Source organism: Falco naumanni, chromosome 10 (genome assembly GCF_017639655.2).
Source record: "Falco naumanni isolate bFalNau1 chromosome 10, bFalNau1.pat, whole genome shotgun sequence".
Taxonomy (NCBI): Eukaryota; Metazoa; Chordata; class Aves; order Falconiformes; family Falconidae; genus Falco; species Falco naumanni.
In genome coordinates this window covers 3,448,549-3,473,525 of record NC_054063.1, presented here as the reverse complement: position 1 = coordinate 3,473,525, position 24,977 = coordinate 3,448,549, and the positions used below count along the sequence as shown (strand labels likewise).

General features: G+C 42.9%; 1 protein-coding gene across 4 annotated transcripts in view; it reads left to right on the top strand.

Annotated features, from left to right (window-relative positions):
* Nucleotides 1-24,977, top strand: part of TSPAN4 (tetraspanin 4) — a 442,443-nt gene that overhangs the window by 86,829 nt on the left and 330,637 nt on the right. The window contains exon 3 of one of the 4 annotated variants that reach the window (XM_040608035.1): nucleotides 21,753-21,857. The exons of 2 other annotated variants lie outside the window; for them this stretch is intronic. The gene's annotated coding sequence lies outside the window, so the exon portion shown is untranslated. Of the gene's footprint in view, nucleotides 1-21,749; nucleotides 21,858-24,977 lie in introns of all 4 variants that reach the window. One more of the 4 variants, XM_040608034.1, reaches the window with a different exon arrangement.

Here is a 24,977-nt window from a genome sequence, read left to right as displayed (position 1 = left end):
GCAAGCCACAGGACTGCGTGATTGCATTAGACACTTCCAGTGGCTGTGTAAAGACTTGGCAACCACTTATTTTTGTAACACATTTATTCTTGGTGCAGCTCAGACCCTAGCTCAGTGATGAATTACTGTAAACTTGAAAATGAACTCCTTGTCCTGGTGTCAGGATGGATTGTAATCTTAAAGGTGATTTGTAAGAGAAAACAAATATTTATTTAGCTCGTGACTTTTCTCATCATATAATGAGTAAAGAGAGCACAAAGAGCAGATACTTCTTGAAAGTGTCAGTGATGGCTGAAGGACTACTAACATCACGACTCCCAGCGTTTCAGAATATCAGATCCGTGCAGTCCTTTGAGAATTGTAAAATTTTCTTCTGAGTCAAGTGCTGTTTCTTTTGTGTCTGCTTCAATTACACATTCTGGAAAAAAAACCTTTATTTGTTTCAGTGTCCTTTCCACATAAGGTGTAGAAACTTGCAATGTCTATTCCCAGGACACTTGTGGAGGGGACTTGCAGTTGGCTTTGCCAGTTACTAATGCTGGCTGCTGAAGACGTAGGAAACAGAGAGCTCAGGGCTAAATTTAAAATTTCTCCAGTTTCTTGGAACGAGAGAGCTGCCATCACCTTGCTGCTCACAAAACGCATCCTTTTCAATTGCAAAGACTGGTTTTAATCCCAGTTGTCATCCATATTCTTTGTTCTGTACAACGTGGTTTTTACCCAGTGACCAGTAAGGTCTTGCCCCTGATTCATTACTATAAATTAAACTTAGAAACCACATGGTCTGATGCGATGGCTGATTTTTGTCCTGAAGCAAAATATCCATCCTAGCATTTATATTTTTGAGATTTTGCTTATTTCCCTCTCCACTCCCATGCTTATTGCTTTTCTTCACTTATTCTCTATGTATATTTTGAAATACTTGAGGGATTTTCACAAGTCTTTGTGGAGTTAACTGTGTACCTTGTGCTTATCAGGATAAATGTTTCATCATCAATGATCTTGAATATCAATAGTCAGTTAATAACTTACGCTCATGTCTTGTATTGAATTTGCAGTCCACATCGTTCCTGGTGTGACATTGTTGCATGGTATTTAGAAAAAAAACCTTTTCAGGAGTGAAATGCAGACTGTCTGACTTCGACCTTGGGCACGTTGTGGGCAGAGCTGGTCTGCTCAGCTGTAGGAGACCATAGCTACATAGCTTCAATCTCCTGTGGCTGCAGCAGCTTGAGAGGACATGTGTGTGCAACAACTGTCGGGTACTGTGGCTCGCCTAGCACACTGTAACCTGATTGATTTGCTGTCATTTGCTGGTGGATCTGACACCCTGATGCACATCCCTTGGCCAGTCACATCTGTATTGTGTTGCAGGCTCTGGAACTGGTGTGGGAACTACAATTCTGCAGTGGTTTTGCATGAAGTGGAAAACAGAACTGCATTTGGTTAGGTATGGAGTGAGCAACAAGTTCCAGTGGGTAGAATTGCTTTTCTTATACAATATATTCATACTCTGGTTGGAGTATTTTCAGTTGGCTGCAGATTTGTTGTGAAACAGTACGATGTACTTGTGGCCAGCAAGGAGAGGGTGTCTGAGCTTGGTGTTGCGATCAGTGTGTAAGTTGGAGGTCTCTGTGCCAGGTCCCGGAATAGGATTGATAGCAGGACTGCTATGCAACCTGTGGGCTGCTGATCTCTGGAAGAAGAGCTGCCAAAATATGGTAGTCCTGTTGCTAATGAACAGCAGGCAAGACTGTACTTTTTTTCTGCTGTTTTTATGCTTCTTGAGCTGTGTCTCATCCTGAACAAGGACGCTGGAGTTTAGTGTCAGATGGATGAGTTCCTAAGCCTTGCTGTGTGCAGCCCTGGGTGGCTCAGGGAAGGAGCTGAGGGGGTGTATGGGGGAATAGTGGCCAGGACATGAGCTTTGAGGACCATACTCTATTGTTGCAAATTAAATGAAAGTAGGTTGGTTTCTTTTCTGTCTTTGTGAGGACAACGAAGAGTTTAAATGCTGTCACTGGCTGCCTGGAGCACAGCTATGCCCTTCTGGTCCATTGTGGCTGGCTGGCTGGCTGCAAGCTCAGACATAACTTAAAATGTTATCCTCCTAGATTTTCCAAAGTTAAGGCTCCAGGGCACAGTTCTAGAACAGTGATCTGCAAAATTTCTAGCTGTGCAGTTCATTCTAGTCTGTGTGGCTCCTGAGACAGTTCATTGTCTGTGAGAGCTTCGTGTTTTTTCCCTGTTCCAAGAATGTGGTTACAAATACTGTATTTCTGGCTTATTGCATTGAACATTTTTTTTTTTTTTTTCCTGTCACCTCACTGGGCTTCCTTTCCCACCACCCAAATGCAAAACACTCGTCTTCATTGTCAGCCCTTCATATCCCACCCCTGCCCTGCATATCTTGTTCAGTGCAGCACTGAGACATCACCCCCCTTCTGCTGTCAGTCTTGAGTGCTCATTTGTCATGCTTTTCCACAAAGACTCCTTCATGTTTTCTCCCATGTCACATCTTGGCATCCAAGAGTAGTCCTGGCTAAAGGTCAACAAAGCTGACAACTTTTCTTTCCTTAGTGCTCTCCTGTGCCACCGTCAAGCTAGGAGATGATGAGACAGCTGCTGCATGGGGAATACCTGCACAGCCAGCTCCAGGCATGGCCCGGGAAGCAGTTGCTGGAGGGGGAAGCTGTGGGGGGTGACAGAAGCTGTCCATGTGCCCCTTTCTTTGCCATGGCAGTACCCTGTGGCTGCCCAGGCGGGAGTGGGTGTGGAGGGTGGGAGAGCACTGCCAGCCCGGGCTGGCACAATCCCTGCTCCTTCAGCAGCAGCAAGGCTGCCTCTGCTCAGCTCTCCTCAGGGTTTGGTAAGGGCTGCCTTGCTAAGAACTTTGAGCTGGCAAGTGATAGCATCGTGACAGTCTCCTTCATAAGTCTCCTTCACAGCTGTCTGAATCTGTTCCTCTCTGGGGACTTGGGTGATGTCCCCATAATTGTGTGCCTGCTGCATTTGGTAAGGTGCTTAGCAAAATACGCAGGAACTGTGAGGTGCTGCTGTGGTTTAAAAGCTCAGCAGTTTCTTCAGGACTTCCACTGCTGATCACTATATGCTTGATTCAGGTCCGTCCTCTTGCCTGCAAAAAGCACGGTGAAATTTAAATTTTGCATGACAGGGAAGTGCATGTTTCCTCATCAATGAGAGAAATAGTGCCAGTTGTGGTTTCAGTATTAACAGCAATCAAAGCCTCCCTAAAACATTTTTTTTTCTCCCTTCCTCTCCCTTGGCAGGCAATTTTATGGACTTATTTTTATCTCATTATGTTTTATATGCCTCAGTTGTTTGTATACTTTAAAAAGCCTCTAAAGCAGAATTATTGAATAAACACCCTAATGTTGGACCCATGTGTTCTCATGGCTGGCTTCACATGTTTGTGGTTTTTTTAAAATATCTGTTTACAGGACACAGTGTATTATATCCCCTCCCAATGCTTGCACTCCCCCAGAAAAGCCACAGTTGTCTTCAAATGCTTTTTTGTTTAGCTGGTTGTAGTTCTGTTCTAACCTGGGAATAATTTCCTTTTTGTGTGGCAAAATGATATATCCAGCTCTGTTATTGATATACGTGATTCATAGCTGAGGGTCTGATTAAGAATCTGCATGAGACTGTGAATCTTTCCATTGATTTTCAATAGATTTTGACTGTACCTCTAATTGCCTGTCGTTCTCTGTGGATAGGTGCTGCTCTGTTTACTTTGCTTGATGAGGTAAGGATCATTCTGTTCCTTGGTGAGATGCATTCCCAGGAGTCTTCCTTTTTTTCCACATGTACAATGATCACTTTATATTTTAGCAACCTGAAGTTAATAAGTGCTGCAGCGTTAGCTGTGCCTTGGAGACAACGCTGCTGTAGTGCAGAACCTTTGTGCCCATGGATCTTGCATGTTCCTCTCGGCCGGGGTGTAAGCCGGTGACTGCGGCTGCCCTCAATCTACATCAATACTCCCACAACATTACTTTTGTGAAGGGATGGCGTGTCACTCTGTCCTCTGCTTATCTTGCCCATCTTTTATGGTCCTTCCTCGTCAATTTATAGTTACTATTGTGTTTTTTTTTTTTTCTGCGCTCCTCCTTACCTTATGTCTCATTGATGTATTTGCAACTTCTTTTTTGTATGTTTGGCTTTTCTGTCCCCAGTTTTTTACCCCAGTGGTTTTTACTCCCAGCTGTGTGGATGTCACTTTCTATATTGCTCCTTGGAGTTTTATGGCTTGTTTTTATCTCCTGTAGCACTGGACAGGCAGCTGGCCCTCCTCTGAGGAGCTGAGTAGGTGCTTTGGGTGAACATCCAGCTAGACAAAGATGGTCAGCTTAGTCTTCCCTGACAGCCAGGAGCAGGATTTGCATCAAGATGGTTCACTGATGTAGTCACAGATCAGGCAGGGGTTTAGGTGAGCATTCAGAGGAACCTGGTGAGCTTGAGGAACCAGCAGCGAGACCAAAACCAATGACGCAGAGCCAAGGTCCAGTGATACGCTTTGTGGCCTTGTTGCAATGTCCTTGCTCCTTTTTCAAACACCCAGCACTCACTCATGTAACCCACTACTTCCAGTTACCAGGCAAGGTTGCAAAATTGTGGAAACAAGTAGTTACGTGCTGGTCTGGGCTGTGTGACTGCTTGCTGCAGCTCTGCAAATTTTCTGTTCTGATCCTGAAACAAATGCCTCTACCTGAACAAACAAACCGTCTTCAGACACCCTGGTGTGCTGCTCACGGTGGAAGGGCAGTGGTCATTATATCTTCCAAATCTGCCTTTGTGGTTCTCCTGTGCTGACAAGTCTGCCCATCAACGTCTGAGTGACTGCCCCCATCACAAAGCTTGCCTTAGTGATACCTCATCCTTATTATCTCCACTGAGACTTTGTAGTGACATTGTTAACTTCTGGAAGGGCTGAACACGTGCCTGTTTTCTGTGGGCTTTTGTTTAGGGGAACAACACTGCGTTGTTTGCTGCTTGGAGTCATGTCTGGAAAATATTTATGGACATCTCAGAGAACAGCTAGGAAGTCTTTATTATTTCTTGAGAAAGTTGAGCTTCTGCAGAATCTGAATCTTATCTGCAGCCCACATTAATTTATTGCATTTATGTCTTGAGCAGGCTGCATTTAGTATGTCAATTGAATGGAGAGATGATTTAAAAACATGAAGTGTTCTGGAGAGAGATTAAACTGTTTTCTTGTTCAGTATTTCGTGTATCTCTGCCTGCCCTGAAAATTGAAACTGCAAATATTAATAAATTGACATATTTGCTAGTCTCATTGTAATGATACAGCCAATCCACAAGCAGTCAAATGATGAGTTGTACCTTCAAAAGCAGGAGATATTAAATCATGAAGTTATTTCAGCATTGGGATTTGTTTTTAATTTGTCTTGTGCTTTCTGAACATTTAGGGTTAGTATTGCCAGGCTTTCTTCTGCAATCAGGAGGAGCAGAAACTTGGTACTTTTTTTTTTAAACCGGGCACCGCTTAGGAGACTTGTAGTAAAAGTTGACAGATCTACAACTTTCTCCTTATCCTTTCAGGTGTGATTTAAAGAAACAGCTTCCTGTGACAAGCAATGAATAATGATAATTGAGGATTCTTGAAACAGATCTATACTTGGCACTTTTTCTCCTGTCTGTCTTCTGTTTTCTTTTTTTCCCCCTCTTTTACCAAATTCAGAGGTTGTCTTATTAATACCAGCCACCACTTTCTCAGTGTTTGTGCACCAGGACCACAGTGCTTTGGACAGAAAACCTGGGCAGGGTAAATTCCAAAAACTTCCTCAAAGGCTGTGTGGCAATTTCTTGTTCTTGTTTGATTCTGGATATTTGTGTGGGAGAATTATTTTCCTAATAGTTTGGTGGCGTGTTAGAGCTGTAGTACTGTACTAGAGCCTGATACTGATAAAACATTATGGTGTTAAAATAATCAGGGTAGCCAGATTTAGAAGCAGTTTGAAGTGTTGCAGAGGGTCTCTCAGTGCTGAGTGACCAGGTGATAACATGACAGGCAAAATGCATCATCAGTGAATGCAGAGTTTTGCATATAAAAATAAAATAACCTTCTTTGCTTCCGTACCAAAACCCCACGAAGTATTTGAGGGTAGCGATGATGAGTCATACCTCAACTAATGCTGCTTTGGGAAAGTTGCTCCTAATAAGTCTTTGGAAGCATTAGCTCCATGTTCAGAGATGATTAAAGAGGCAAATAAAGTGAAAGATATTTTTCTACTGTGCGTGAATTCATCAATTTCTAGACTTGTCAGCCTGGAAAAGAGGTAAATGAGAGGTTGCGGGTGAAGGCTAATGAAATCATGAAGAAGGCAGAGAAGATAAATTAGGGAATGATTGTTCACCTATCAGACATTAGAAACCATCTAGTGAAATAAGTAGTAGTTTTAAAGTAAATGAAAATATATTTTCCTGCAACGCGGCATGGAGCTGTGGAACTCATTGCTACATCATGTTGTTGGGGCTAAAAGCGTACACAGACTAGAGAAATTCATGGAGGAGAAATTAATGGGGGAAAGATTCATGGGCTATTAAACAGAATAGCTCAATCCCAGCCTCTAGCTCGGGAGCCGTAAGCTTCTAATAGCTGGAAGACTTTAAGGAAAGGGATGCACCAGGAGGAAGGTCGTGCTACCTTCTGGCTCCTTCCATCTTTACTCCCACCTAATCATTATTTGGGAGTGGATGGTGAGCTGCTTACACGGGATGGCAGCTTCTGTTTCTAGTTATTTGGTTTGTGCGAGTCTATGTATCTGAGCAGCTTTACCGGGTTGATAAGAAAGAGCTTAGAGTCATGTGAGCACATTCCTCGTGTCTTCCCATATGCATACACATTTTTTTTTTTTTTTTTCTGGAAAGCTTTCCTGTGTAACTGGATTACATCGGTTTTATTTCAATGCGATAGGATCTCGATGCAGATCACATCGTACGAGGCCCATGGAGCTGCACTGAGGAAAACCTCCGCTAGTTGTCACCCAATCCCTATTTGAAAGCTGACTTCAACACCCAGTCGAGCTCTTTTTAGCTTCCGTAAAAATGATGTCCTGGGACCCAGATAACAAACACCTGTGACAAATTTGGCCACGGAGTCCTTCTGAAACATTGTGATAGGAATCGGTTTAAATCCAAGAGACGGCAGCCTCTGCAAGCGATGTTCTGTGGGTTTTGGCTTTCTGAGCAATTATTCCGAACAGCAAGTTGTCTGACGTCCAAGCTAGGCTGGGGCCGGCGTGTCAGCTGCTGTACGCGTGCTGTGTGGTAACTGCTCTCTGGAGGGGTGGTGATCTCAATGGACATGTTCCCTCCTGGAGGAGAAGCTGCAGAAGAAAAGGCTATGGCAGCACCTAGCTCAGCTTGGGTTTAGTTTTTGATGGATGTTTTGTCGGGGGGAAATCAGTGGGACTGAAAATCAGGAGTGTGGTGCAAGGGTGCTAGAGTGATGAGGAGGATGGAGCTCTGCAGAGGTATTGCACAGCTCATTCCCAGGATGGCTTCCTTTCTCTGATTTCTTTCGGTCAAAAATCCAGATGCTTGGAATGTAAACTGTTTTACAGGTGTGTGTTTTGTCTGCTTTATTTCTTTGGTGCTTGTATTCAAAGCCAGCGTGAGTCTGAGAAAAATAATAAATTCCATAAACTTGATAAGCATCTTATTTCTTTTGTCATGTTTAGTTCTGCCGTCACAGGTTCACATGTAGAGCGCATGTTTTATTGTGTTAGAGGTAGTGTTGTGTTGAATAAATGTTCTGTACCAGTTGGTGCTTGACTCTGTGAGGTTAGGAAGGGAGAGATGCTGATTGTCCTAAAGAGGCTGCAGTCTGAGTGAATCGCAGGAAAATGCAAACACGTCACAATTCAGGCTTCTAATTTCTCATTAATTTAGCAAAAATATTTTGTCCTTCTTTGTTTTGATGGCTGGCCAGCTTGTCTTGCATTTTTTTCCCTTCTACCAGACTTGTGCTTGGCCTGCCCCAGACCTTCAATAGAGCACAAGGGGTTGCCTGCTTGGCAGGCTCATAAGGAAAAAGCATTCTGTTCCTTACATGCTTTGGTTTCACTGAACGTATGTTATTTGGGTTAGTAATCAATGATGGAGTCCGTGAGCAAGAGCAGTTACAATGTCCTCTACCCTCCTCTCACCTGCTCACTTGTCTGTAAGTACTGTTATGCCTCTACCTCATGGGCTCTGGGAGCGAGGATGGAATACAGAGCAAAGCAGCCTGTGCTGTGTGGCTGGAAAGGTCTGGCGTATACTTGTTCCTACGAATCAATTGCTGTTTTGAGTCACTCAGTGCTTTAGTAGTAAGCGAAAGCATGTTTAAAAGGGGGGGGGGGGGGGGGGAAATCAAACCCCAAAATTCCCAAACAAAAAACTCCACCACAAAACCCCAACTGAACCCAAAACAAAACAAAATACAACCAAAACAGACAAGGAAGAATACCCCCAAAACCCATCCACAAAACCAAATCAAACCCCTCTCATTTTTTAGAATTTAAAGAAAAGGATTTTATTTTCATCAAAATTCCCTTTCTAATGTAATGAAACTGAAAGAATTTTTGTCAATGACTTGTTCATTTTAACAGTAAAAGTGTTGTGCTGAGTTAGTGCTATAAAATTTAATAGAAAGTATTATTCAATCCTTTTTCTCTTCTCCTCTTGAAAAGGAGCTAAGAAAATCAGCTCAAACATAATTGCTCTCAAGGTGTTTCTTCGAGGTTGGAGAATGTTTCCTGCTCCAGCTACCCATTTCCTTTGAAATAATTATGTTTTGCAAATGCCGTGGGCCCAGGCCATCCGAGTGAGTGTCAGGGGAACGAGGGACTGTTGGAAACCACGGGCAGGATGTTTCTGCACTTTTATCCCAGGACTTGGTATGTTTCATTTGTATACTGAGATAAGTGAGATGAGAAATGTGCTTTTTAAATCTCTTATTATATCAGTTCCTAACTTGATTGTTTTGTTGAAACTTTTATTACACATCTTTGTCTAGTATTTTCTTCATTCTTTAATTTTCTAAAAGCCATTTGAAAACCGTTGAGATAGGGTAATCCCCTCTTCCATATATCTTACATTTTAAATATTGGAGAAAATGATCAGAAACTTCTTATTGCTCTTGATTGCCTTTTAATTAATTTCTACGTTAATTAAGTCTCACTGTTCCTCCTTAAGGGTATTGTTCGGGAAGTGTTTTAGTAATCCTGCACGAGCAGCATCTGTGGAAGTTTTTGGTTACTTTGGCAAGGAGGATTTTCACTAATGGGAGCAAATAGCACATGATGAGGTTTGCTGCTCTGGTGTCACCTGGGCCAGCTTCGGGGAAGCTGTGGGGCAAAAGTACAACCCCAGAACTATACAATGCCTAGGAAACACGTTTCTGAGGCTGGAGCAGCCTTGCCTGGTGGTAATCATTGCACTCATAAAGTGACCATTTCCATGGTTTATGCTGCACTGCTCAGAACATTATTAGCCAATTTGATGGCTTCCTTGATCCAAGCCATTTTGTAATAAAATCAGAGGTGCCAGACAGTGACGACTTAGGTGCTTACATCATGTCTTCTGTGGTGGCAAAAAGTCTGAGGCAGGGATCAATGCGTTATAACCTGTGAGAGAGCTTACTCCAGCCTGCCTGCCCGCATAGGAGAGGGTGCTGCTGCCAAGACCAGAACTGCAGGGGCTGAGTTAGTACTCTGTGACACAGGTATAATTTGACCAGGAGAGGGTCCTTCAGTTGCTGACTCTGCATTTTAACAGTTGCACAACAAAATTTGGTTCTACCACAACCAGACCTTGAGCTCACATGAAAAATTCCTGTGTCATTGTAACATGTAAAGTATGTGCTAAACTGAACAGCTACAGCTGAGAGCAAGTCTGAAGTGAAGCTGATTAACTGAATTTAAATCTTAAGGATCACTTTGAGGAGAAGTTTAAAGAGCAGTTAAGTTTTCCAGACAAATTCCGTGCAGAGACAGTGTCTCGATAACTTGGTAGCAAGGTGAGAGAAGCCTGGGAAGGCTTTGCCAGAGTGTCCGGTACACTGGATGTTTATTCAGTTTGGTCGGGCCCCACTGCAGGATTAGTGAAATGAAAGTGCATCTTCATATACAGTAGTTAAACTCTCAGTAGAGAGAACCTATATCTCCTTGATCGACACACCTAAAGCATTCTGCTTCCGCAAAGGTTAGCATTAGCCAGAAGACCCACATAAATAACTTAGCTCAAAGCATTGCCATGAGCATGATATAATATGGTTGAGTACCTCATGGTGATCAATCTCATATGGGGTCACTCTTGCACAGAGAAGCAGAGATGATCTCCTGTCTCGGTATGCATGTCTGCAAAAAAGACAAGTTTGGGGTTGAAGTTGTGTACAAGGCTGTCTCAACCCTAGCTGACATTTTGGGTATTCAGCTGTGAACAAATGAGAGTCTGCCGTATCAGTTCATCAGGGAATCTAGCAAATGAAGAACTGCAGTAATTAACATCTTGCTGGTGTAAAATCCTACTGAAAATACTTAGCATCTGCCATCCAGCAATCTTAAAATACTTAACAAGCTTTCGACTTACTGATGTTTACCTCCTCATAAGAATCTACCATTTTACAGAGACTGGTATACAGAACCACCAAATGTTTTTCCCTAGTCATATGCAGTGAACCAAAGCGGAGTTCTTTGATCAGGATTTTAACATTAATGTTGGAGGTCTTTCCATACATGCAATCACAGTTATTACAACTGATAGAGCAAAGTCTTACCTGCTGTAGGTGGAATATGCTTTGAAGGAGCTTGTCAATCAAAGAGACATCGAGTACCTTTCTGTGGAAAAACTGAAGAGTCTTATGCTGCTGTGAAAGAGAAAGAGCTATGGCTGTAAATTAGTTTCTTGCACAGATTTTTTTTTTTTTCATCAGTAAAAGAGCAGAACTGATTGTTAATTCTTAAGGAAAGAAAATTTTCCTCAATCAAGAGTATAAGGGCACTCTTAAGGGTTAGAGCCTTACTTAGCTCATAAACCATATCAACATGCTGTATGAAATGGGTTATTGCAGAAGCAAGATACTTGACAGCAGTCAGATCAGCAACGAAGTGTAGTTTGACCAAGATCTGGTTGAAAAGAATTGAATACTTACTGCACATTGTAAAGTATTTCAAGTGCAACATAAAAGACTCCTTCACCTTCATGGAAATGTAATTGCATTTCACATAAACCCCTGGAAACTTGTAGCCAGATCTTGCTTTAAGCTTAGGTGGGATGCTGAGGGAGACATTAGAAAGGTATTTGGGGGTTGTATAGCCCAGGTCTACATATTGATATAAACTCTGAAAAACTATAGGCAAACTTTGATGAGATTGAAGAGAGAAGAAAAAAAGATGAAAGATCTGAAAGGAATTTAAATTCAGTGTTAAAAGAAGTCCCTGCTAGTTCAGTGTATCCCGGTAAGCTTTTTTGTGACATCTTGCTTACAAAGCTGTACCTGGAAAACCTAATCATGCTTAGAGAAGTAACCTGGAGTTCTGCTGCGATGACTGTATCTCTGAGTCTGCCTAAAATATCTAGTCAAAGCAGGTGACAAATACATGTATGATTTTCCTTATTCTGAGCTCTGGATCTGCAGTACTCCATTGCAACACCATTACAAGATTCATAGCATTACCATAGTTTAAACATAAAGTTGGCTTTTTTTCCCACAAGAAAGTTCCTCATGAAGTCGCTGAAATGTAGTTTATTTTTAAGATGGTATGTTTTATGTGCCCAGTCCTGCAGATGAAATCACTGATCACATACTGCAAGTGTTAAACACTGAAACTAAATATAAGCCAATAAAATTTGCTTTTCTTCCTGGTGAAATGTAGTTGAGGAGGGGGGCTGTGACAACCGTTTTGGATGATACAAGTTTGAAGGGTGGGAGGAGGAAGTGATAAGACCCTTCTGTGAAACTTCAGGAAGACTGTGAGCGCAATGGTTTTAGTGCCATGTCAAGGAATTTGACCAAGATACTTGCATGAAGACCCATATAAGATGTTTGTTACTATTTATAGACTTCTATTTAAAGATTTCTAGGTGGCTGAGTTCCAAGACTTCTGTTATCCTCAGTTTGGTCTGGCAGTCAGAAAGCGTGTGGTGATGATTCATCAGGTGTAGTGAGCACAAATACATTTTTGACAGATGCAATTAAGCTGTGTGTCTTAGCAACATTTTTCTTAGCCACAGGTCAGTGTACTCTCCATTTATTCAGGGCTTTCTTTCAAGTGACAAATGGTGCAAGACAGCTGTTTCAGAAATAGGACTCATTTCAGTGTCAGAGGTGAGAAAACACTTTTTGTTGTGTGTAATGGAAAGGCCAACACCAGGGTCCCCGCAGACAGAGCTTCAGAAAGCACTGCAGCTTTATACTATGTGGGAGAACTTTTTGTCTATGAAAGCAAGGGGTAGGGAGCACTCCTTTCTACTACAGACTCTGGATATTGTATCTGCCTAGTACCCTGCTAGCACTCATGCAAATGCAGCAGTCTGACGGTTCCACATCACCTGTGGACATAGCGCCAATGTCACGTCGCTCCTAACCTCTCTGCTCTGGGACAGTATAAACCTTTTATTCTAGCATGTGACCTGCTTTGATACCTGGCAGCTCCTGGCACTGACTTCTCCCCCGTTGTCCTCCTGTTGCCATACCAGCTTTCTGCTTGCTGGGTGAGCCACCACTCTTATGCCGGGGTATATCTCGGGGCTGAAATCCACAGTATAGCCCTAGCCCTGCAAAGCCCCAGTCCCATTTGAAATGTGGAACTGTTTTAATTTTATTTTTTTTAATAGCCTGTTGGATACCGGACTGTTCCTCAGCACTTTTGTTGGTTGCCTTTCTTGCTTTTCACCTTGAACAGTGCAAAAAACCCCAGTGGATTAGCCCAAATCAGAGGCTGAGTTCTGCTTGAAACACTGGACTGGAAATGTGTAGAAAGATATATGCTAGTTTCTCTTGGTGATCAACGGTAGGAGTTCCCAGACATATAGGAAACCTTTTCTCGGCAGGGGAACAAATTTAGCCTTCTTCCCTTAGTCCTTGATCTCTGGTAATAGAGAATAAAATAAATCGGGCGTTCTTACAGCATGTGATCCCTTTATTAGGAGTTTGTTTCCTGACAAGGAATAGGAATTAGAAGACTCTTGTTGCTTAGACTGTATGCATGCTGCCCACTGAGAGCTGTATAAAGCAGATGACTTCATATTTCATGAGAGCTTTCCAGCAGTCTTCTGTGCTCTATGCAGTCCTGTAGACCAGCGTAAGTATGCAGGAGATGGTAAGGAACAGAGGAACGGATGTTCTCTCTGAGCCTCTGTGTCACAATAGACATGGTTAGGGGTTAGCAGTTGATGGATTGTCTCTAGTAATTACATTTGCAGCCATCTAAAGGCACAAAACATGATGTACTGTTGACAGTTGGAGTTATTTTAATTAACTGCTTAAAATGCCAAGCCTGTGGAACTGTTAAGAGAGAAAAATGCCAGATGTTTCAGGTATGGTAGATATTGAGAAGGGATTAATTAATAATTTGTATAAATATGTATTTTCTATGAATAAAGCTCGTATTCTGCAAAAAAATTATTAGTTCCATGTACTAAGGGTTAGTGAGGAGAAGCTGTTGAAAAAGTGATTAATGCGTTTTCACTGCACTTTTTATGACTCGCATAAGCGCAGTGAATTCCAGCTTTCAGGGTCTCATGTTAAGTGATTCCACAATGCATTTCCTGTACTCTTTAGGTATTTATCTATCTATCTGTATGTATTTATATGTGTATATATAAAAAGTAAATAGAACAGCTTCATAGATGTGGATTTCACAGAGTCACAGACGGGTCGGGGTGGGAAGGGACCTCTGGGGATCCTCTAGTCCACCCCCTCCCAAGGCAGGGTCACCTAGAGCAGGGTGCGCAGCGTCACGCCCAGGTGGGGTTTGAATGTCTCCAGGGAAGGAGACCCCACAGCCTCTCTGGGCAGCCTGGCCCAGCGCTCTGTCACCCTCAAGGTGAAGAAGTGCTTCCTCACATTCAGAAGGAACCTCCTGTGCTGCAGTCTGTGCCCGTTGCCCCTTGTCCTGTCGCTGGGCACCGCTGCAAAGAGCCTGGCCCGTCCTGTCGGCACTCGCCCTGGAGAGATGTGTGTGCATCGATGAGATCCCCTCTCAGCCTTCCCTTCCCCAGGCTGGGCAGGCCCAGCTCTCCCAGCCTGTCCCCATACGGGAGATGCTCCAGTCCACTAACCATCATCACAGCCCTCCGCTGGCTGCCCTTCAGCTAAAGGGCTCAGCACCCACGTTGGTGTCTGGCTCGGGGATGTTTGCTTTGGGCCGGCTCTGGCTGTGGCTCTGCTGACTGCCAGCACGACGTGCTATCTCATACTGTCTGCTGAGATCACTTGTCCATCTGTGTGGCTATAATCCCTGTCTGAATGGGAGCAGTGACTGTGTAGGTGCGGTGTTTTCAGACAGGCAGCTTGTGGGAACACTGTTGTGTTTCTCTATGGACGTTTATACAATGTGTATCTGGACAAAACAGCAGCTGCTGAGGTGCTCGTTACTAGTTGCAGTCCTAATTACTCAACAGCTGATGCAAACCATTATCTCTGAGACAGATCAATTGCAATGTAACACAAAACTTTAAATTTAGTTGGTTAACTTTACTCTTCTGTGGTTGGGTTTTTTTTTTAATTATTTGAACTTTTCTTCTTGAATATGAAGCATTCTTATTTCATAGTTGCCCACTTGCTTTATTTTGTTAAATGTGACATTTCCCCATGGAGCTTTCATGGGCTGCTCAACTCAAGGAAACTGCACACTGTCTTCTGAGCCTTGGATGCTGCTCTTCAGTTTGAAGTGTCTTTCTAGAGTTGCTGTGTGAAGTCAGTTATACCATTAGTTCAAATTTTAAAGGTGATTTTATTTTTTTCATTTCTGGATTTTTTTTTTCTTTGTTACCTTCAGAAAATGGCCCACCTTTCTTTCTCTTGAACTTAATTTAAAATCAGTGGATGCAAAGGGATGTGGAAACAGCCATGTGGAGGTTGGAAAGCCAGTTTCTTCTGGCTTTTCGAAATTTGTTAAGAATTCTGCTTCCTACTGACTTAAAAATGTTGGAAGACTTCACAAAGGAAAAGTCCATAGCCTCACATGTGTATATAGGGAGATATTTGACTTAGAGTCTGTATTTTTTTATTTCAGTTTTCAAAAGTGAAATATTTCATTTAGATTCTGACATCAGAAGTGTAAATGTAATATGCAGAGAAAAAGTATGGATACTTGATAAATTAATGGATAAAATAATGAATAAAATAATTGAAAGTAATTTACAAATGAAAAGTGAGCAAACACCTCTTTCTTCTGGAAACATTGTGGGGTGAAATGACTTGTATCCGGTATTTATATTATTTTAATATTGTCAACATTGTTTTGATTTTATTAAACCCTAAGATTTCAGCAGAAATGCTTGTTTTGATGAGTTGTGGGTTTCTGAGATACTGTGCTTTTCTGTTGTTGCTGCAACTGCATTATTGTGATATGCAGAGGCAGAATTCAGATTAGATTTTCAGAGTATTAACTGGAATCCTTACAATGAAGAGCATCCCAATAAGGTTAGTGCATTTCAACACATAACAAAGCTAATTCTGACCCTGTTGATATAATTGACAAAACCACAGTGAACTTTGCCCGGTTGAGGATTTCATTTGAATGATTCAAGGTTTTGCTTTCTCTGGTAAGCTGAAGCCCTTTGTTTTTGAGGCACTTGGTGAAGTGATTTTATCAGCGTTTGTTTAGGCTTTGCTTTAAAATGCTAGTTTCTCAATTCTGTTACATATCTTCTTTCTCTTCCCTATTCTGCTGGGCTTTGTGCCTTCACTTCGGAGTCCAAATGCAGTATGTCTTTAAGTTGGGAGGAGGCCGGAATGACATCTGTTTTAGAAATAAATGAAAGCGACCCCCCCCACAGAAGTCCACCAGTTTCATTCCCTTCCTCAGCATCGTGGCAGATTTAAGAGCCCGAAGCCCCTACAAAGAGGCTGTCCTCTGCAATGGCAGTTTTCAGGCCCACTAGACTATAGTTAAAAAAATAAATTTCCTTTGAGTACTATTTCTGTGTAGTCAGACACTCTGGAACTTTCTGGGTTCACACAAGGTTAACCATTTCAATGCCTTTAGTGGCCAAATGCGGAGTAATCAATCAATCTATTGTTTCTTATAGTCTGTGTTTTTCTGGACTTAACTCATTTTAGCCTTGTGGTACCAGCTGAAGCTCTCTGGAAGAGAGGAGGCTCTCTTCTATCCCAGAGTTACTTTTCACATAGATTTTGCCAGTAAAGGGGATCTCTGTTTTATGTTTGAGTTTGTTTTCCTTTTCCAAGGTGTTCATTGTGTTCAAGGAAACGACAGAACTAACGTGTAACTTCATTAAGGTCAAACCGTGAGTTCTACATCCAAAACTGGCACAAAACTAAGCTGGTGCTGGCTGAAGGTAGTGCAGGGTTTGGAGGTCACATCACAGTATTGTTGTGGCTGTGTCTTCACTGACATGGCTTAATGTGCCCCGCAGCAGTTACGAGATGCCCGATTATAGTGATGCCTTGCACGTTACCCGTGCTTGCTCTCTGCAAATGCCAGTTCCTTCTTGAAAAGCGCCGTAGTATTTCATAGCACTCATATGCGGTCTTAGTGGGGGTGCAGGTGAGGCTGTCTTAATGCAGTGCTTATAATTAATCCTCAGATGTTTGGGCAAACACCTGGACTGCACAAATACGCTATAAACTGTAATTATGCACCGATGTAGTTGTGAGAACTGGGTGATTCTACTGTCACTTTGCTTTTGAAGCCATGATCATCCTTGCCATGACCCAGCTTGATAGCCTCATTCTTGGTGGGGATTTCATTTCACTGTGTTTCCTACAAACATGCTGTAAGTGATGTTGAAGAATTTAGCATCTAGATGGGCAAGAGAGAAAGGAAATATCATTATAAGTCCTTTCAGAAATAGGACTGAAAAAATGGTAGGCTTGGGTCAGGTCGATGGGAGAGTGGCAGCTGGACCCAGGTTGAAGACTTGGGCAAAGGGCTGAGGGTCAAGGCTGCCCAGCCTTTGCACAGCGCTCCTGGCTGTTCCCACATAGGCATTTGCCTGATGTGTGTTTCAGTGGTTATTTGCTTTTTCATCTTGTTACATAGCATCAAAAAGTACTCAGCCAGATGGGCTGTTTGATTTGTTGGATGTTTCACTCTTTTATGTTTAGTTAAGTCAATATATGTCAATTTTTCATCTGTAAAGCAGAGCTAAAACTTTTCTGCTTAATACTGTGCTGTGAGGATAAATTGAGAGGTTCATTTCTTTTTTGCAGTGTCAGGAAGAGACTTAATATGGTTTAAAGATGAAAAATAAATGTTTTGGATCCCATCTCTCCCCATATTACATGTATACTGTGCATCTGAAGTTTTTGCTCACACCTACCCATATATGATTTAAGTAACACACATTTTAAATGTGTTATCCCTTTTGGATAGTGGAGGGTAACACCTGCTTATTCCAACTTTCATTGACCTTGTTTCATAAGCTTAAGAAGGGATGTTGCTCTTTGGAGGCAGCTCGTTCATACGGCTTCTTAAATGTTGGGAGGATGTGTTAAGCATGATGTTGGGTGACTTGAGATCAGGAGTCAGGCTGTCGATCCCAAAGGGAGAAAACATAATCTCATGGCTAAGATGAAAGGCTGCGGATCTTGCATTAAGTCCCTCTCTTTGCACATCCTTCAGTATCCCAAAGTCATGAAGTGAGGGAGCTTAAATTTCCCTGTCTTGTCTAGGTGTTGTAAGAATAAATTAATTGGTGTAGATGAGTCACTCGAATGCTCTGGGACTATGGGTTATTTAAAAACCTAAATTTATCACTGAGGCCAGACTTTTCTAAAGGGCTCAGCTTGGCTTTTAAGCTCATGCCAGTAGTTGTCTTACCACTGTCATTTAGGATTTGTATCACAGCTGTGCCTAGAAGCCCGCATGGACATCAATAATGTATTACACAAAGGCTTATTATCCAGGAGGCCTTGCCCTAAAGAGCTTGCAGTCAAGTCAGAGGCAATAAATGGATATGAAGAACACAGGAGAATGGGGAGGACATGGCAACGGAGAGAATCGTAGGAGTTTTTGTGGTTGTAGCTTTAAGTTGGGCAGGAATCTCTACAGCAGCATTTTCAACAAATGTAAGTAGCACAAGATTGCATTTATCAAAAAGGAAGGGAAGAGTTTTCAGTAGCAAATTTCCTAGCAAGATTATTGCCAGATTAGTGTGCAGAGGCCAGTCCGTCTGTGCACTGCAAGGTATATTTCCACCCTAAATTGAATTATTTTAGCTGTCAGCAAATGCTTGATAATATAGTGATCTGTGCTTGGGAGATTTGCTCTTTATATTAGTGTTGTATTGCATTCAGTGTTGAGGCTAGACAGAGCTACTCATCTTTACGTCATGGTCCCACGTGGACTCTCTTAACTTAGTCATGAGTGGGCAATTAAATAAGAAGAGAGACCTTGTCAGCTCCAGGCATTAATATAAATCTTGGTGCTTGTAATACATTTACATGGCTCCCCCAAGTCTATCTGGGCTTATAACTGTCTCTCTCATCCACAAATCTTCTGGGATATTGACTGTTCACTTCTGCTTTGTCATTCTCCAAATCCAAATTTGGCCCAGGAGATAAGCAGCAGTAAGTTTTTCTGACGGGCAGTCCGTAAGCACAGGCATTTGCCCGCTTTGGTGTGCATCGGCGTGGCCTCAAGTAACACTCAACACTCTGCTGGGGAAACAGGGGCTTGTGCTTAGCAGCTTCTGCTCTCAAATTTATCTTGTTCAGATGCATTTACCTTTAAATGGCGTAGAGTTTTCAGTTCCCGGTGCCTGATAAAAGGCCTTTGTGAACAGATTCGGTGATCTTTTTATTTAGAAAGAACACGTGTTTGCATCGTAGGGCCCTGAATGAATGGTCGCTATGTCTAGTTTTCACAGGGATTTCAGTAAGATGCTCTTCCTAATTTCTTTACCTTAATCACCTGGAGATGTGTTAAGGCTATAAGTATAGTAGTACTCTGGTCCTAAAGCAGGCATGATCCAGCAGTTAAGATGACTCGTTATGCATAAGCCTTTATTGATGATCCTGTGGAAGGTCCATGAGCTGAACGGACCTTGAAGTTTGATTTACCCTGGAGAAACAAACATCTTACAGAAGGAAAGACAAGATGTAGACATGTTGAAACAGAATAGCAAAGAGATGCTGTTTGTGCTCTGTTTTTTGCTCTCCAAGTTAGAAGTCTTCCATTAATGCCTGCTTCAGGACTCCCATAATCCTACAAATAAATGCTGGGGCATAATTTTATAAGTAGTCTGCGCTGGGAGGTGGGGACTTAAGCCTTCATTCTTCCAAGTAGATGCACATTTCACTGGTTTTATCAGAAAGATTTTCTGACTGCTTCAGAGCCATAAAGCAAATGTTGTTTCTGGGACTTCTTCCCTTCCTCCCATCCCTCCACAGAAAGCAGCATGGTAGCATCCACCAGGACGGCTGATAACGTTGCTAGGTATTTGCATTTCTAGTGTAGATGTGTTGTGAAATCCAAAATAAGCTTAAGAGATAATGTTAGCAGAATCAAATATTGTCTGAGGCTGATGTCTCTGTGGCTATATAAAGGATATTTGGGTTGTCAGTGTGTATTTTGACACCAAGAGATAGGGATGCTGTGATAAAGCCTTGTTAAGGTGACTCTGTTATACAAAATGATTGGTGTGCGTTTCTGCGCTGCAGCTGATGAATGTTGCTGCAGAGGCAGAAGCTGCCCGCTCTGTATCTTCATTGATCTTCTGTTTTCAGATGTGTTTTGATAACCATCTCACGGCAAGGTGCAGCCAGTTACAGAACAGCTGATCATGACAGTAGGGGACTGGATGGATGACAGCACCTAGGTCTGGGCGGCCGATGTGTTTTTCAAATGTAGCTTTCAGCACTATGTAGCTGGGCATTTTCTTCCAGTGACTGGCACAGCCATTCTGTATCACTTTGGACTCAGTTTTGTCCTCATGTGCATGTGAACCGTTCACAGTGAAGTTGAGTTGTGCATGTATGACTGTGAAGGCAGAATTTAGTTCAGTCTTGTGCAAAAATTGGGTGGCAGCAGCTGGTGAGAGAGTCAAATGGTCTGTGAGCTTGCTGTGCCCCTTGCTGTCTTTCCCTCGCCACCTTCCCCTTCTGTCCATCCCAGGTGGGTGCTAATACAAGTGCCGCACAATCTGCTGGAGCTTTGGGGTGGGTCAGAGAGAGAGATGATCTGCAGTGTTAATTCAAGACATGACATTGAAAGCTGGAAACATTCCCAAGTGATGAAAGATTTATGTGTGTGCATGTTTGTGTGTATATGTATATAGTCTGACTGATTGATGTTTGTTTTTTTTTTTAATTCAATTAGGACAATGAACACAAAACATTTTCTGCTACTGCAGAGACAATATTTACAGCTGAAACTTTTATGGTGACAGTCCCTCCGTAGCATACGTTTCAGAGTATTGCTGTGCTGCTGACTACGGCCTTTCAAGTCTTTGTGGTAACAACCACAGTAATATTTTCCCTTTCTTTACTTAGGTCCGCTGTGCTTGAGGTGTCAGCTACAACCTTGTCAGTAGGTCAGAAATACTTTGCCTTTCTTGTACTGTTAAATGGAAGGGAGGCTCCTGGCATGGTGCGAATAGTCTGCCATCAGTAAATGGATACAAATTAATTAAACCTCTGCACTTTTCTTGCTCACACTTTATTTTGTCATTTCCTGAAGGAACGTGTGTTGTCTACATGCTTAATCGTCAGGCTCAGAGTTGCTTTTCAAGCCCTGTTTTGTTACTGAGCCATTCTGAATCCCAGCCGAGCAGTTCCGCAGGCGTGCGTGCAGTGCAGCCCTGACGCTATAGCAGGGGTCAGGGGAAGGTGCTGACCCACAGCTCCTCGCTCCATTTCGGGACGCGAAGTTGTGGTGGCTGACTGCCCCTGGAGAGGGAAGTTCCAACACTTGCACTGTAGGTGTGAGTCTGTATGAGAGACTGATATTCAAGAGTAAACTTCTGTATTTGTTTTGTCTTGCAGTTGCTTGGCCCTGGCTCCCCAGAACTGATCCTTTCCCCCCTCCCCCCCCCAGCTAAGCTTTAATATGGCCCGTGCTGGTGGGTCTGGCTTCCTCCCATGAGCAGCCCTGTTAATGGCCATGGAGGGCCTCGGCGTTAAGCAACCACTTCAATGTGTGGAGGGCAGGGGCTGAAGCCCCAGCGTTAACATGCCACACCTTTTCGTAAGGGGTGATCTCAAGTGAAGCGGCTATCATGCCATTGCTGGGTAAATGGGATTTTTGTGCCTGACCAAGTTGTCCCCTAATTCAACAGAGATGCAGATGAATGACGTTAAGTTATAGCGAAAACGTGCAGGAAATATTTAATGTAATTAATGAATGTGTAATTTAATTTGAAGAGTTAAAGATAGTTTGCTGCCTTCATACTCCTTCTGAAGATTTACAGCAAAGGAGGCTGGGTTACCTGCTGTCCTCTGAGTATTGGGCTTTGAATATTCATCCAGCCAATCTTCCTGATTGACTAATGATCCCAGGTGGCTGCGTATGCACTAACACCAATTCCTGCAGCAGGTTTCCTAGAAGCTGATACTGCCTGCCTTTACCTGCAGCTGAGTTAGCCACTTGTCTTCTGGTGGAGATGGAGGCCCATATGAGTGACTTCGCATCCACAGAAGTGTAAGTCACAAATTCTGTAACTTGTTCATCATTATATAACTGAGTGCTCTTTTTGGGATGCTTTGCCAGCAGGTTGCACAGGAGTTTGATAGCAGCGAGGCAGTAAGACTCACCCCGCTCAGGAGGTGGATATTTACTGGAGTGCAGGATTTGTGCATATGCCTGTTTTCCCAAGAACAACCTCTTTTTCTAGGTTATTCTTGTTCCAAGCCTGCTTTTTTGCAGTGTGGCCCTGCAGACAGTGTCAGGCCCCTTTTCCTATAGCTCTGCCTCAGTCCCTGTGCCCTTGATCTCTTAGCAACTTTTGTGTACCTTCAACCTAAAGTTTCTCTCCTGACCCCATCAAACACAGTATTTTCTTATCAGTTTCCTTGCCTTTGCCCAACCAGTTGCAATTTCCTGCTCCCTCCCTTTATTCTTAAATTTTAGTTTGCTTTTCCCGCAACCCTTTCTGCTCTGTACAAGCTTTTTAAAAATGCTTTTGTCTTCATTCACCTGCCTGTCTCTCTCCATGGCTGGTGGTTGATTCCTTTCCCTGGTTCACGTGCTGCTTCCTCTGCCTCAGTGACAGCAGGGATTGTTTGGAGTTCTCCCACATGCTTCTCTCACCTTTACAGTGTTGATATCCAGGTGTGGCTCAACCTGGAGCTGCTGTTGCAGGGCATCCTGCCCAGTTCCCCAGCCTGGTGTGAGCAAACTGCAGCTGGAGTCTTTGTAGGCGCGAGATATCCTGAAGCCTAATTAATGTTTGCAGAGCCTGTGCAGACTGCAGCATGCAATTGCAGATGCAAAGCTGCAGTATAGCAGCTGGATTATTCCAGAGTGTGTAAATTAGTCTTATTTGGGTGGTTTCTGGCTGCACACTGTTCCTTTTCAAAAAGGAAAAAAAAGCTGAGATGCTACACGTATATAAGATGTGCTGCTGCCTTCTCAGGTAATGCAGGGCTCTGCTGCGTGCGTTAGCCCATTGTCTCGTTAACACTGAAGTTCGTTCTCTCCCCCTGACATTTGAAGACAGAAGGCCTGAGATACAGTAAATTGGTGCTGAAAATCATCTTTTCCTCCTTTGTTAAATGATATGATGACATGATAGCAGTTCTTTGAACAAGAAGGAAGGTAATGTAAGGCTGAGTAGTGAAACTGGCTGATATTAGCCCAGTGAACAGAGCTTTGAGAACTATCCTAAAAGGAGGAAAGGTCAGAAACCAAGAAGAGGCTATTCCCAAGGAAAAAATATAGGGAATTGTCCTTATCTGTGGCAACAGAGAGGAGGGTCCTGTGACCCCTTGTTAGCCTGTACAAAGAAAGATGAATGTTTAGAGATTCCAGGTTGAGATTTGCTAATGGTTAATATATGCCTTGGGGATGACAGGTCAGATACCCAAGTTGCTGTTGGTGTCTGTGAGCATGTCTAAGTTAAGGATCTTGCTAGCACACTTTGTTTTGGAGTGAGATGCAAATGATTGAGGAGAAATTTGTAACTGAAGGGCAGTCGCAACCAACGTGCGCCCTGTCTCAGTGGTTGTGAGCTGCAGTCAGGAGTGCTGTTGCCATGGGAAGTATCCCAGAAGAGCATCAAGCATTGACAGGCACCTTAGGGATTAGAGGGCTTTCTCAGACAGTCAGTTTCTTGTTATTATAATCAAAAGTACTTTCTCCCCCCAGTACTTCCTCATCTGAGTGAATCAACAGTGACCCTTGGTGGTTAGAAAGACTCAGTGCCTGCTGGTCCATCATGCATAGTCTTCCCTTACTCAACCCGTGTATCTGTCTGCTGAGATCGTGAATCATGTGGCCACTGGCTAAGGCGTTGGGCATCTTATTTCACAACTGATCAGACTGATGTTTTAAGACAAAAATCTCCTCTAGCCAGTCCAGTTTGTGCATGGGAATCCTAGTTTTTAGATGGAGGGTTTTGGCAGGTCACTTAAATCTCATCTTGAATGTTTGGGTCATCACTTTGACACAAATTCCCCCACTGCTGATCTGACCATAGATCCGTAGCATTGTCCTGTTAGAAGAAAAGCACAGGCACCGACTCCCCATCCCTCACTCCATACAAAGAGTTTTGGCAAGAGATATCCTTTAAGGCCCATTTGAATTCACAGAGATCAGCTCGGTGAAATTTAGCATCAGGCCACAACCTGTCGTTGTCTGTGACTTTCATTATAGACATCTGTCTGCTGCAACAGACTTCCTCATATCACCGTGTCTCGGTGTAACTACAAGGCGAAGACTCACAGTGAGTAGTTATTCTGATGGGTATAACTGATGATGATGATGATGCTATGTTTTTACAGTTCAGCAATCATTTCTATTCATTCTTGAACCTGGGCTATGCTTCAAAACAGAATTTAAGTAGAGTCACCACCTGTTCATTTTTCAGCCAGACAATCTGCTTTTTTTAATCTTTTAATAAAAAACCCACCTCTTCAGCAGAAGTCAATTTGTTTCCCTGACTGGCTTCTGATTCCTGGCTCATTTTCCAGCCAAGTGGCACCTCCTGTTCCTCCTCTTTACATCTTTGCTTCCGACTGCTCAGTGTAACGCTTAGCACGTGATGTGGCATCGCTGGAAGCTGTTTAAGCTATTTGAATCCAACCATAGCAGAGTGAGAATGCAGATATGGACTCATGAGAAAACTAGATGCATAGGGTGAAGGCATTTCTATGAAACTTTCAACTTGTTCCTGCTTTTCAAAAACAAGTTATTGTGAATATATATAAAACATCTGTATGGTGCTAGAGATTATACTAAACATATACATCAAAGGCACAGATGTAGTGACTGTGTATAATGGTGCTTTCTGGGGACACAATTTCTGCTGCCCAATTTCAGACACTTAGAAGGAGCTACAAAGTGTTCCAGGACAGGCATTTGCTGTTGCTGGTACTAGTTGAGGATACAGTTTGAGTACATGATCTCTTCCATGTACCTGTGTTTATATCGCTGGGGAGCTGGACAGGAAAACTCTTGAGACCTTTTCAGCCCTCACCTTCTGTTGCGCTTTGGGTGTGCACACTCATAGTGGTATAAAAACCATGGAGAGGTTTGAATAAAACTCAGTCTCGTCCCCTGACTTGCTTGAAAGCTACTACTAGCTGATTCGGGATGTAATGC